Source organism: Vanellus vanellus (genome assembly GCF_965231255.1).
Source record: "Vanellus vanellus genome assembly, chromosome: 3".
NCBI lineage: Eukaryota > Metazoa > Chordata > Aves > Charadriiformes > Charadriidae > Vanellus > Vanellus vanellus.
The window spans coordinates 21,532,268-21,545,803 of NC_138907.1; positions in this window are offsets into that span (position 1 = coordinate 21,532,268).

A 13,536-nucleotide genomic window follows, 5' to 3' on the forward strand; every position below is an offset into this window, starting at 1 on the left:
GCCATTGCGTTCCTGTTAAGTTTGCCCAGACAAAATATACACCCAAGTCCTCTGCAGCATCACGTTCCTGATAGCCAGCAGGAGGGCAGCTTCGTTATGTGGAATTGCTTTTTCCCTCACCCACTGCCTGTGTCCACTGCACGGCCTCACACACACACGATGTCAAACACAGCGGGAAGTGCCACACCTGCCCTTTACCTATATTCCAGCTTGCTCTGACATGCTGCCAGTTATTCTCATACTTTGGAAACCAACCACGACGTACTGCGCTCTGTGCCTCAGGACGCAGGGAAACCATTGGTGATGTGCTACAGAATTACCTGTTTCCGTGCAGCGGTTGTTTGTCTGGAAGTGCCATGCCAGTGGTGTGGTCTCACACGCTTCATTCAGACTGTGGATCTGGAGAGTAAAAATCAAATGCTCTGAATAGCTTAGAGCTACTATAGGGCTGGTTCCATGCGAAGTTAGTCCTCATTCTGCCTCAGTAGCAAAATTCCTTCCATTTTGATTCATTAGGAGCACCCAATTGGGGTAATTGCTATACAGTTACTTTTCAACTGTTGTTATCTTGAATTATTAACAACAGACAGTTCAGCAGAATAACAACGTTCATTTCTCTACAATCATGTGAATTCTTTACTCTGGCTACATTATATGCACCCTGAAATAAAAAATTTCTCCAGTGGCTGAGGACTATCACTTCAACCTCCAAGAATATCACTTCAACCTCCAGAAAGAGCAAAATGTACGTGGAAGGAGATGAACTATAGAGCTGACTAAAAAAAAAAAAAATAAAAGACCGGGTCTGAAAGAACTGTCTCTACACTAAGTTGAGCCAAAAAGGATGAGTTGGTGTTGGAGATAGAAGAGTAGGTTTTCTGGTCTTGACCAGGACAGATGTGACACCACAGTGTTAATACAATATGAATACAGAAGACGTGATAAAGTTGAATTGAAGTTAAGTAGAGACATAACTGAAGTTAAGTTGTGCCTAATTTTGTCATTCAGCATTATTATTTGCTGAAAATGGTAGGTCTCCCATCCAAAATCTCACCATTTTGAATAGTTATTTAATAAGTATATTTAAACCCCTCTATTTTATTGTTTTATTCACCTTTTTAAAGAAGGACCTTCTTGCTCCTAAAGACAACAACATATTACTACAACTACACAACTAATCTTCATCAAATAAGGTTTAAGCAGTGCAATAGCACAGTTTTCTTTAAAACCAGCTGCAAGGTATAAGAAAGGATTTGTTTCAGGAAGACTAGGTATGCAAATACCACATTGATTAAAATAATGCAAACTTTTGTACTAAGATCTCATACATAACTTGGTTTTAGCCAATTGAAATTGATACCCCAGTGCAGTTCAGTGCCAATTAAAATATGAACATGAACATGCAGAGCAGTAGCAGAAGTGTGCAATGCTCTTTAGAGCCACTGCATTGTCATGTATCAAAGGATGCTAAGACAAAAGGTCATTTTTGCTTAAAAATGCCTTTGTAGAAGCCTTTATAGTTAAGAGCAGGATGTATCATATGAAATCCATAAAATATGCTAGACTGCTGTGAAGCCACTATATTTTTCACAGACCATCATCAACTCTTATCTGCTCTCTTCTCATTAACTGCCTTTGATAGCAAGCAGCACAAAATGCAGAGTAAGGAATCGCAAACCTGGACTCAATATTAGGAAATAGTTTTTACAGTAGATGACTGATACGTGAAATTAATTTTCAGTTTTCATGTTGATGTATCAGCATATTTTTTTCCAGTAAAAGAAAAAAAGTGAGTTTTATTAAGCCATATAAACATCATAAATTGATTGTTTGCAACTTGTGTTAGGGATGAAGACACCAAAACTTTAAGAAGAATAAAACAATTCCAAGTCAGTCCATGCAAAGAGGAGATAATCCACAAAAAGTATATGAATTCTTTTGAAGAAAAAATGTTGGCTCACCACAACCACTAAGGACATAATTCAAGATTTTTAACAAAAGGGAAGTCGGGTATGTTAAGGCTCCTACTCAAGAAACTAAGAAATGGTAGCATCAAATAACCACAGCTGCAAAGAAGCATAAAACCTCCAGAGAGCTGGTCACTTCCACTGCTTCCGTTCTCTGAGTAAAATTCAGGCTATGTACAAGTTAATGGAAAAAAAACTGGGGGAGTGGGGGGAGGGGAGCCAAAATTTTAAAAAAATGCCCTGTGCAACTTAGTGGCAGAGCTGAGTCTCATGCAGTTCTCTGAACTGTTCTTTTGCCCAAAGTTTCCACCTACAGATTTCTCCCAAGTAGGGAAAGAAGACATGAGATGCTTGTACACACACGCTTTCTGTATAGCCACTGAGCTGTTAAATCTGACACCAGAAATACAATCCCCAAAGGCTGGAAATCCTGCGTGATAACTTTTTGTACTATTGCAGGTGTTCAGATGCTATGCAACAGCGGCCATACGATTATCTCCCTAAATAACTAATCAGACCTGTTACGCTTGATAAAAACAAGTCAAAGATTAAGTCACCGTGGAATATTCAGCCCTTTGCTTCAATGCATGAATGAGTTTGAAAGGAGCAGGCTGTTACAGTAAAAATAACAGATTTAACTACTAGCTGCTTTTCAGGGAAGAAAGCATAATGGAGTAGTTTGGGCTTAGACACTTTGATGGATTAAAAGGTGAAAAGAAACCAAATGAAGAACCACTTTGGATCTTATCTTTAAAGTCACGTAATGTGGAATGTATAAGCAAATTTAATTAAATAACAAGTACAGAATGATCAGACTTCAGTGACAGCAATAAGCTCCTGCAGTGCTTATAACTATCATTTATTCTGTGCCATGAGATAGGTCTGATTAGAAACTGAAATCAGCTACCTTGAGTTCAGGATTGTACTCACTGCAATTATTTCACTCCTGTGCTCTCAGTAATTGCAAGCTACCCAGTCTCCGCACTCAGAATTGTGTTTTCTTGGACCTCAGATGACCAGTAAGAAACATATATGGAAAGACAAAACAAATTTATTTATCGTTTTAAATTCTCTTTCCTACTCATCTGTCCTTCTCCCTTGTTAAGTGGACTTTTGCCTCTACTCCATCAATCAATTTAGCCTGATTACCTGTCTGCTTCTCTTGCCATCTTTATTCTTTCCTCCTGATTGCAGATACAGACCCTGAGTTTATACCTTTTATCACCAGGTGCCTCTAGTTCAGTGAGACAACATGAAGACCCACCAAATACTTATGAGTTATGTTCAGATGCTGTGGCAATACACAAGTACGACAGCAGCTCTTGGAACCAGTAACTGCTGACCCTTGCCAGGCAACTTGAAACTCTGTGTTCTGCAATTTTACATGCCAAGAAATAAATCAGTCTGTTGCACGTTAGATTTTTACAGATTTTGCTGTTCGCACAAGTGTTGTATCTAGCTCCTTTTTATGCAACAGTTAACCTACCCTCTATATACATCACATTTACAGAAACTGCACAGTTGCATTTAGACATGCAGTTAATATAGACCATAAACTAAAATTACAATTCCTATGTGGTATTTCCTAATTAATAAAAAAACCCCAAACTCTAACAAACTCTTTAAGTTTTGTTGAACATGTTTCCTCTGATTTGATTTACACTATAATAAAGCTGTCATGCTCATGCAGCACTTAAAAGGTTTTCTGATCCTTCCCCCTCCTGAAAGTCTCATCGCTCAGTCTGGAATATGAAGCACAGCCATCTGCATTAGTATTCACTGCGTGCGGGTCAAATTGACCTAGTGTCTCAGTTGCTTTAATGTTTTAGAGATACGTGGATTAAACTCCATGGGAACATAGCACGTAATAGTGGCAGGGCAATGAGTGATGAAATAAAAAAGATGAAAATAAAAAAATCACATTCTTATGCGATTACACATCTACATTAAAAATAATTTTACTGTAAAAACAAGCAGTTAACTATGCAGCCAGTAATTATGCAATTAGTGTCATTATTTATCTCAGAGAATGTTTGCTATGGTTAGTGGAGAGCTGATAGTGATAGCTTAGAGGATAGTTGATAACTTTGTTTAGTTCCTCCATCACCTGCTGTTTAATCCCAGGAACGTCAAATGTCATCACTTCATGGGATGAATGACCTGGATCACAAGTTCCCACAGTTCTCAAGCAGACAGCAAATATCTAACTGGTAAGATGGAATTTTTAAATTAGGTGTAGAGACCTATTTTGAAGTTCCGACTGTTTGACCTTCACCTCTTTGTCTTCTTGAATCTCCAGCTGTGAAACAAGGATAAGAGATGATGTGATGCAGCTGCTGGAGTAAGCTACAGCCATACAGCTGTTTGCTTGGCCGGTTCATCTGGTGTGGCAGAGCCCAGCGCTACTCCTGTGTGGTGCATCTTTGTTATAACACTAACAGAAGTCCCCTAGATTCATACAAGTAACATCTAGTGTATGAGTAAAATGTTGTCTATGTTAGAGAAATAATTGTTCCGTGCTATGAAAGTAATAAAATGGCTGCAGTAAAGAGACATGGGTATTACTCATGAAATACAGTCTTCCAGACTGATGGGGGCTCCAGGTGCTTCAGAGGAGGGACTGAATTGACCCTTCAGACCAAATTCTTGCATCCCCAGCTTGCTTGTATTTTTAGCCCTTTTTGAGTTTGCAGCAATTTTGCAGTTTTACCTTTTTTTTTTCTTCTTTCCAGTTTTAGCATTCATGTGGTTCTTATGGCTTTTGCTAGTTTGGTGGGTTTCGCACAATTTTCATGGTTTACGTGCTTTAGCATGTTGTAGCATATGATAGTGTTTTCTGCATTTTTTGCATCTTTTTTTAGGTTTTTTGTGGTATTGTGTGTTCTGCATGCTTTAGCAGGCTTAATGTCTTTTAGCTCTTTAAGTGATTTTTGCATGTTTTAGTGTGTTTCAGCACATTTTATTGGGTTTATCAGTTTTGCAATTTTTTTGTCTGGCTTTTTTGCAGGTTTTGTGGGGTTTTGCTTTTTTTTTTTTTTCATTTTTAGTGGTTTTAGTGGGTTTAGCAGTAAAGCATATTCCTTTTGCCTATTTTGAAGCCATGGGGTATTTCTTAGCAGCAATAAAAACAGCAGGGAAGCAAGTCTGTCCCCTGGCTACATAAGTTTAATCATCAATTAACTCATTTCTGAAGCGGAACCAGCAGATTTTATGCAAGATAATACCAAAGCAACAGAGAAAAGTAGAGAAAGCATTTTAAAGAAACATATTTTTTAAAATTTATAAATGGAAACTATTTTTTTTCTTGTTTTTCACTCCTTTGTCTCTACTGAATATTTATAAGCTTCTCCTTCTTCTAATGACTGGAAGGAATTTGGAAACCATAAAACCAAATTATGGCTTAGGCAGAATATTCTCAAATTACAAATCAACCAGTGAGGAGTTTAGTCTTGTTGTGAAACCAAAATTGTTTTCTGAGAACATATAAAAATAAATATACACAAACATAAATATAAAATCTAGTTGTTTGAGGTCTATCACAGCTTGGGCTCAGACATTAAATTATACATATAAAATAAGCAGCAATTCTACTCTTACTATAGTGCCAGAGCACAATATAAGTTATGTTAAAAGTTTGTAGCAGTGGCTTTTAATAGGTTTTCTGCTATGGACATAGGAAGCAATGAGGAATTCCTACAATAAATGAAATGTTTTTGTAACAAACCAACCCAACCCAACCCAAACCAAACAACAAACCAATTATGTTCTTTACTCTATGATTTTTAAGAGCCCTAGAAATTCTGGCTTTTGCATGTCACTGGTATGAGTAACCCAGCCCCACCTTGAGAGCCATAGTTCCGAACCTGGAGAACAGAACCATACTGTCTCCTTAAGGGCTTGCCAAGGTTTCAGCCAAACTTTCTGACAGCATAATAAATAGCTAGCACATCATGTGTTTTGCTTTTAACTGCCATTTTTTGAGCTGGAAACATAATGGAATTGCTATACCACTATGCAACCCCAACTTGCCTAATACATTTAATACTGCAAATGAAAATGAATGCTTTTTTGGTCCACTGTTACAAATTGTTTCTGTAAGTCGGAACTCAACATGCTGTGCTGCTGAGAGCAAACATTGCTCTTTGGTAATTGAAATGAGTGATCACTTGTCAGTGTTGTGTGACTTTTTATTCTCAAACAGATTCTCAAGTGAATTAACTTCACTGACCTGAATCAGAGGATTACAGGAGCACTGTCTTAGAGACTGCTTTAACCATTGTCTCCCTCTTCATTTGCTGAATGTGAGTAAGACTCAATAATTCTGATAACTGTCAGTCAACAGTTATATTCCTGACATCTATCATATCGTCAGACCTGAAAAACTGCAATGCCATGCGTCGCAATCCACAGACCTATGAACTTCTCACAGTGCTAACAAAATACATTCTATTTCTTACAAACAGGAGCTGAGCTGATGAACTTGTTGGACCATTATGCAAATAAGAACTTAAAATTTCTTAAAACCAAAGTCATTCAACAATATTATTTTACAGGCTTCTGCTGCCAAGGCAACTTTTGTAATATTACATGCAACATGTTAACCATTCAAAATCCCTTGATTTCAAGGTACCCAGCATTTGTGAGCTGTGATATTGATAACATTCTTTTCTCTCCAATACTTTCCACCTAGAAATTTCCTTATTCATTACAAAATTGGGTATTTCAACATTCATCCAATTTTAGAGAGCAGGGAAAATCAATGGTCCTGAAAATAAAGTGATGCCTCATTGACAATAAGTCATTAGGATAATCAGAAATAAATCTAGGCTTCTCTGTCATGTATTTAAAATATTAAAATATGCTGCCTCTTTTTATTAAAGAAGGATTTCTTTTGTTAGTGAAATTTGTCATGCTCAATGTATTCAAATTTCTTTGCAAGCTATATAGATAAACCTTACCATGCAGTGGTGAGACACAATATCTTAATCTCCGTTATAAGGGTGAAATAGCAGAAGTGTAGAAATGTTAGGCCATTTGACCATGACCGCATAGTGAACCTGCGTCAGAATATAGTAACTCATCCGCTTCTCAAACTTGCAGCAATGACCCAGAAAATCTACCTCAAAAGGTCTGGTGGGCCTGTCCAGATGACCACCTACCCATGCCATTGATTATCAAAATAAACCAGCCTCCTCGGCTTGGAAGAAGAGATTTGGCTGTTTGGGAAAAACAGATGTTTGTGCTTTTTTGAATTTTCTCTTCCAGTCCCAGCAACAAGAAAATAAAGAGATGATCCAATTTCTCTTACTCTCCAAAATGATTCAGTCCAGATTTTAAGGCCAGGGTAGTTTTGATTTTATCTGAATGTTTTTTCTCATTCCCATCTCATACATAACACTGAATGCCAGCAAAACAAGTAACTACTTCCCATGGAGGTCTTTAATGACTCCAGCAGCTTCACTTGTCATGGTTTCAGATGTTTCTGTTTGTGACCACCCACCCTGCTCCACGCCAGAAGTAGTAGAGGTAGCAGATGTGTGCAAGCTCCCCAGACAATATGGTCTTCAGTATTGTCATGTGGGTTCAAAGGGCTGGTAAATGTGAGCTGATACTTTTCACTGAATCGGATTAGGGAACACTCATACAAACCATCTTGTCAGCAGAAGGTGCAGGGGCAGTAGCTTCAAGAAGAGAAAGTGATAAGCATCTTGGTAAGCTGCTTGGGTAAGTACTGATAAACCACTGCAATGGAACCTGGAAAAGCAACTCCAGTAGTGAACAGACACCTTTGCTTGAGTAAATGGATGGGCCACTAAATACGCCAGTTTATCTGCTGTGGGTACCAGATGGGTCCAGAACACACAGACATCCCATACTGTCCTGTTTCCCCTTGAAGGTAATTTTCTTCATCCAATTCTGTGTTTTCCCTCTGCCCTCCCTCTTACGATGCTATACCTCTTTGCTTGAGAAATCAGGATGAGCAATGCTTCTGTTTGGGGGCATACATGCCTTTCAAGTGGCTTGTTGAAGTAATGTTTCTGCTGCAGTATCGCAGCAAAGAAGTTGCCCTACAGCTTTTGTTTGGCCAACAGATTATATGTAGCAAGGGCTAGTGCACAGCTTTATTTCAGCTTTAAAAGGGGCTGTTTGGGATTCCAAATCCAAATAAGGAATTGGATCAACTGGATATCTGAGTCCAATCTGCCCAGCTGGATATCTGCCCAACTGGCTATCACAGTTGGAGAGCTCAGGGAAGACTTCTGCTTCATGACAGCCATAATTTAAATGCAAAAAGTAAACATGGATGGTTGCATATGAAGCAGAACAATTAATAACACAGAGAATACAAAAACATTCAAATCGCCCAAACTAAAAATATATACCGTTATGCTATCATAGAAAGGGACAAAGGCTGGGATGAGGCATAGAAAAGTAGGTGCAGAAACACTTAGAGTTCCAGTATTAGTCATTAAAAAAGAAGACAAAGTGGTTCATGATAGAATTTGACAATGAATATTTTAAAGGTGATAATCAGACATTTCTGTCTTGCCAATCTCATAAACAAAGAAAATAGGTACTTTCAATGAAGCTGGGAATACATTCCAAAGCAGCAAAAGAACTTTTTTTCCCCAAACAACATCTAATAAAATTATAAAACCCATAGCAACATAAACCCAAAATTTAGTTAGATATTTGCACATATAAAAAAATTTAGTTATCATTAATGCTTCAGGGGTGTTCACTTTAGGCTTCAGGAGCTTGTACCAATCTCCAGCGATAAGAGGTCAGGATGAGACTTAACATGATGGACAGATCGTACCACATCTATTAACGCACTGTTAGATGTTCCTCAAAGACTCTATCCACTGTAGGAAATAGGTTACTAAGCTAAACAGTCGGTATGAACAGTTAGGTATGAACATCCACCGATACAATCATCCCAGGCACTTCACAGGGCTTAGGATTACCAAAGATTGGCATCTATCACAGGATGACATCAGTCTCCTTTGCCTGCAGTCACAACACAGAACAGCCACCTCATCCATACTCTGGTTTCCTGGGATTCTGATGTCTAAGCTATGCACGGACACCTCATGTAAATACACAAACTTCCCATTTTTGTAAAAGTTCTAGCTCCAGACATCACATGGAAGAAACTGAGAAGACAGGCAATGTAGGAACCTTTCCAAGAAGGCATCGAGAGAGACAGATAGAAGTTCAGCCACCATGACTGATTGTAGGTGGATCAAGAATCCAGCCATTGAGTTGAATCCTCACGTGAAGAGAGGTCATTAGTCACAGCCAAATGAATTACACAGACCAATACTATGAGAGTTTTCTGAACATACTGGAGAAACCACAGACTCAAAAGTCAGGTTAAAAAGAGGAGAACACATCACTTTCAATATCACTTGCTAACCTCTTTCACCCACTATTGATGAAGAAGCTTTCCTGATAAATTCACCTCTGCACATATAGCCTGCAGGTTAAGTCATCAGTGACTGAAATTTTCACACTTGGGTACCTGTCTACCCTGAGAGGATATAAGAGTCTGTAGCCTCACTACCAATTGGCAGAAAACCATTAAACAATTTGTATATTTTTGCTCCTTACTATATCACTTAAATGTTACTATGTCACTTTAAGGTATTGATGAACTGAAACACTGGAGAAACAAAGCTAGAACTGGTAAAGTAGTCCACTTAACATAATAAGAAAGCTGATCTCAGCACGGGCCAGTTATTAGCAGTTCCCAAGGAGCCACTCCAGCAGTCAGAATGGAGTCCTACCAAGAACCCAACACTCCTGATCATTGGCAAGGACATGGCAAAGCAGCGCTGCTCCATTTGGGCTTTGCAAGATGTCAAGAATCTTTTGTTGACCAGTTGCTCTGTCTTTATGAAAGCCTTGAAACAAGACAGCCATGCAGAGATGCCTTAATACAGGCAAGAAACTATATCCACAGTTTCTGCAAATCATAAAGTTCCAGGGCAAACTTCTAAAAGGGCATCTTAATTTTGTAGCCAACAATATTGGTGACTGCAAAGGTTGTGTTAACAGTAAACAAATTTCCAGGTCTTTGAGTTCTCAGTGCTTGCATGCAGTAGTTCAGGCTCTAGCCTCAAGCAGGGTGAGGCACAAGAACAAGTTGACAAAACAAGAAATGACAAAAGTGATGTCCTCATTTGCGAACACACTATTTGTCTCTGATAAAATTTGTACCAAGCTCTGGGAACAAGATATCTGGTGGAAATAGAAGTGTGTTTCATGGACATTAAAACATGTTAAAACAGAGCCCTATGATTGCATGAAAAAAGCATCTTCAATTCATAATTACTCCCAGTGCATTGGGATAATAGATTGTCTCTAGACATGCTTAATGGATTCATTATACTCACAACAACTTTATATATATATATATATAAAAAAAAAATCTTTAAAAGGATCCTCATAGTCTGGCAGCTTTTTTTGGAATTTCTCTGGAAAATATCCTTCTAAAGTTTGCTGCATAGGTTTTCATTTACACTAGAAACACAGGGACAAGACTTCCTAATTTGATGACGTATCTGTCCTCAGCACTGGGCTGAGTGCTCATAGAAAAAAAAAAAAAAAAGTAGATAGTCATAAATTCTTTCTGAACTTCTTTGAAGCTTATAAAACTGCTATAACAATCTGAAGGAAGCTTGACAAGGCTCATCAAAGATTCATTGCTTGTTGTTGTAGACTTCAGATGATGAATGAGAGAAGGTACATTAAAATTCTATTGCTGCCGCTACCTCTTCAGGAAGCTTTTGGAGGATAAATACAGCTTCTACTTGAAGGCAACAGGTTTTGAAAGAGTGATTCGCATTTTCCAATACAATTTAACAATCTCATTTAATAATTAACTTAAAGGGACATTGTCTGCTCTCATAAGGCAAAGCCATGACAGAAAATACAACCGATTACCTCCACAGACCTTCAAACCAAAGCGCTGGCTGTTGTTGTAAGAATGACAGTGATCTGGATGACAGGCAGGACTTACCAGCTTTAATTTTTCTCCCACAGACCTTGTTAACTGCATTTAGGTTTTCAAGGCCAAAGTCAAAGAATGAGTACATTTAAGGATTGTCTTCAACATCCCTTGAAAAAAGGCTCTCAAACGACCTGAGGTGGTATGGCTTACAATGACCGCACAGCGGCTCCTCTGAACCTGCCAGCAGCACTTGTCAAAAATGAATTCTAAATAAACTTGTTAGAAAAGCCACTGCAATCCAGAAATACAGCTTCCTCTTCTTGCTCAGTATAATCCCATAAGTAATATTACTGCTTGGAGCTGCTATAAGTAGTAGATACACAGAGATAACAGAAGAGCACTTCACTTTGTTCATTATATTGACAGACAAGAGTTTATTTAGCTTATAGATAGCTTGTTTGTGTATGTGTGTATCAAGGAGCATGAAGTTAAATACCGAAGTATTTAAAGGCTTATAAATGGACAATAAAATGGATATAGAAAAACCTTAGATTCCTTTATAGTTCATCTCATGCAATCTCTTAGAAAATACATACATACGTAGAAAAAAAACAGTCTACTTGTGTGTTCAACTCAAGGATCTAGAACTGAAATATTAAGTGGCCAAATTCAAGGGTGACATAAACTGTAATGAAAGAAACAAGGGTTAAACATGTATCCACTTCGTAGAAGTTTGTCACTGTTTAATATGTCAACTTCCCAGGTGGTTTTACTCCTCTTCTGATTATAAACACTGGTCCTATAGTGGAGTTAACCTGTGAACACTCCTCAGCCACTGCAGTGCAAAATCAAGTGCACTGGCTCAAAGGCCAGATGCCTACCAGTAACCTGCACGGCTCCGCACCATGAGAGAGTGCTTACACCAGTACTTACAACTGGGACACGTTCCTGCCTGTGAACACAGCTCTGCTGTTTTGCAGCTGGGTTGTATCTATAAAAATGTGCCATCCTTTGCCAAATGGAAACAACTGATTTAGTCTAATAACAAATTTGAGCTAATGCAGATAAATACATTTAAATATCATATACCTGTACACGTGGCTTTATTCCAGAACAAAAAGGATTTCTATCCAATTAGCTGATTTCCATTTGTACCTAGTTAAAACTGAAACAGGATAATTTCATTCTCAAATAAATGTCCACAAGCAGACAAATGGTCAGGCTTAGAAATGGTGCCACCGTTTCAGTGTGAGCTTGCACTGAGTTTGCTCTCAATGCAACACTGGAAGATGAGTAAACCAGGATGTCATTGTGTGATAAAGGAAGAGGGTGAAAGGTTAGAGCAAAGAGGTTGTCGAAGGGTGTAAAATACTGAAATGGGGAGCTTTTAGGATTTTTTTATTCTTTACATTTGAGTGCTTTTTGGCAGCACCAGATTACAGCATTACATGCATTCGGAGGCTGAAGCACACTTAAGTTTGTCAGCAGGCCCTAAGGCACAGCAACACAACAGGTCAGGTACCCATCTTGGTGACAGTGGAACAAATACATTTTGACTAATTCCACTGAATTCAGTTGCTTCCTCCCATGAGAAAAAGTATTAATTATTTATTATTATAATACCATCTAGACATGTAATTCCCAGTTCCAGCTATGCAGTGCCCGTCATTACTCAGAAACAGCTCCATCTCACAAGAGTTCATAATCTAAAGTGACAAGACAGTCAAAATGAGGGAGAAAGGAAGCACTATCACCACCAGTTAGGAGATGGTGTGCTGAGAGATTAAGTGCCTGCCCAAAGTGACACAGGAGGGCTGTGTAACGGGCAAGAACTGAACCCTTATTTTCTCAGTTCTGGTAACTCAATCATGAGACCTTCATTTCCTAAAGGGATTATCTGGCTTTGCCTTATTTTTATATCCTTTCTGTTTAGCTGATTAGAGGATGTACCCTGCAGTTAACAGGAGTGAGCAGACCACACTAAAATAACATTTTGAAGTGTCTAAAGTATTTAGGAGTCTAAAGGTTCATCTGTAGGGAAAGTGAATCTAAAGAGCAACTAAGGACTGAAGAATACATTAGCTATTCCGCGTTAACTTCCCCTCTTGGCACTTCCAGTGCAAACTACCTGTGAAATGGCAGACTTCTGTTTTACAAGGTAGCAGTGTATACAGTGCAAATACAAGCACCCGGTAAAGAATTCTTACCGCTTTCTCCTGTGTACTGAAGTCTTGGTACGTGGACAAGTGTTTCATGTCACTTTCAAGAGGTTCTTAGGATCCTTAGCTCTATTAATAAATATCCAAATATTTTATGAAAATTAGATTTACACTACAAAGTCATTTAGGACCTTTTGAAATTTTTATTCTCAGTGTAAAGAAATTAATGATTTGAAACACAGTTTCTAATTCGGTGGATGTTCTGTATTTATGGTCATTTGAGAACAGAATCTGAGTCCTTGAACAAACACAGCAATGGTCCATCTGGCTTCAGCTGTTCTCTCTGATATCAGAAAGTCATGGAACTGGGCCACAGAAGTACATTTTCTCTTACACGAGAAGTTGGTCAGCAATTTAAGGGTAAGAAAATAATTAATTTAATTGTGTAAGCACT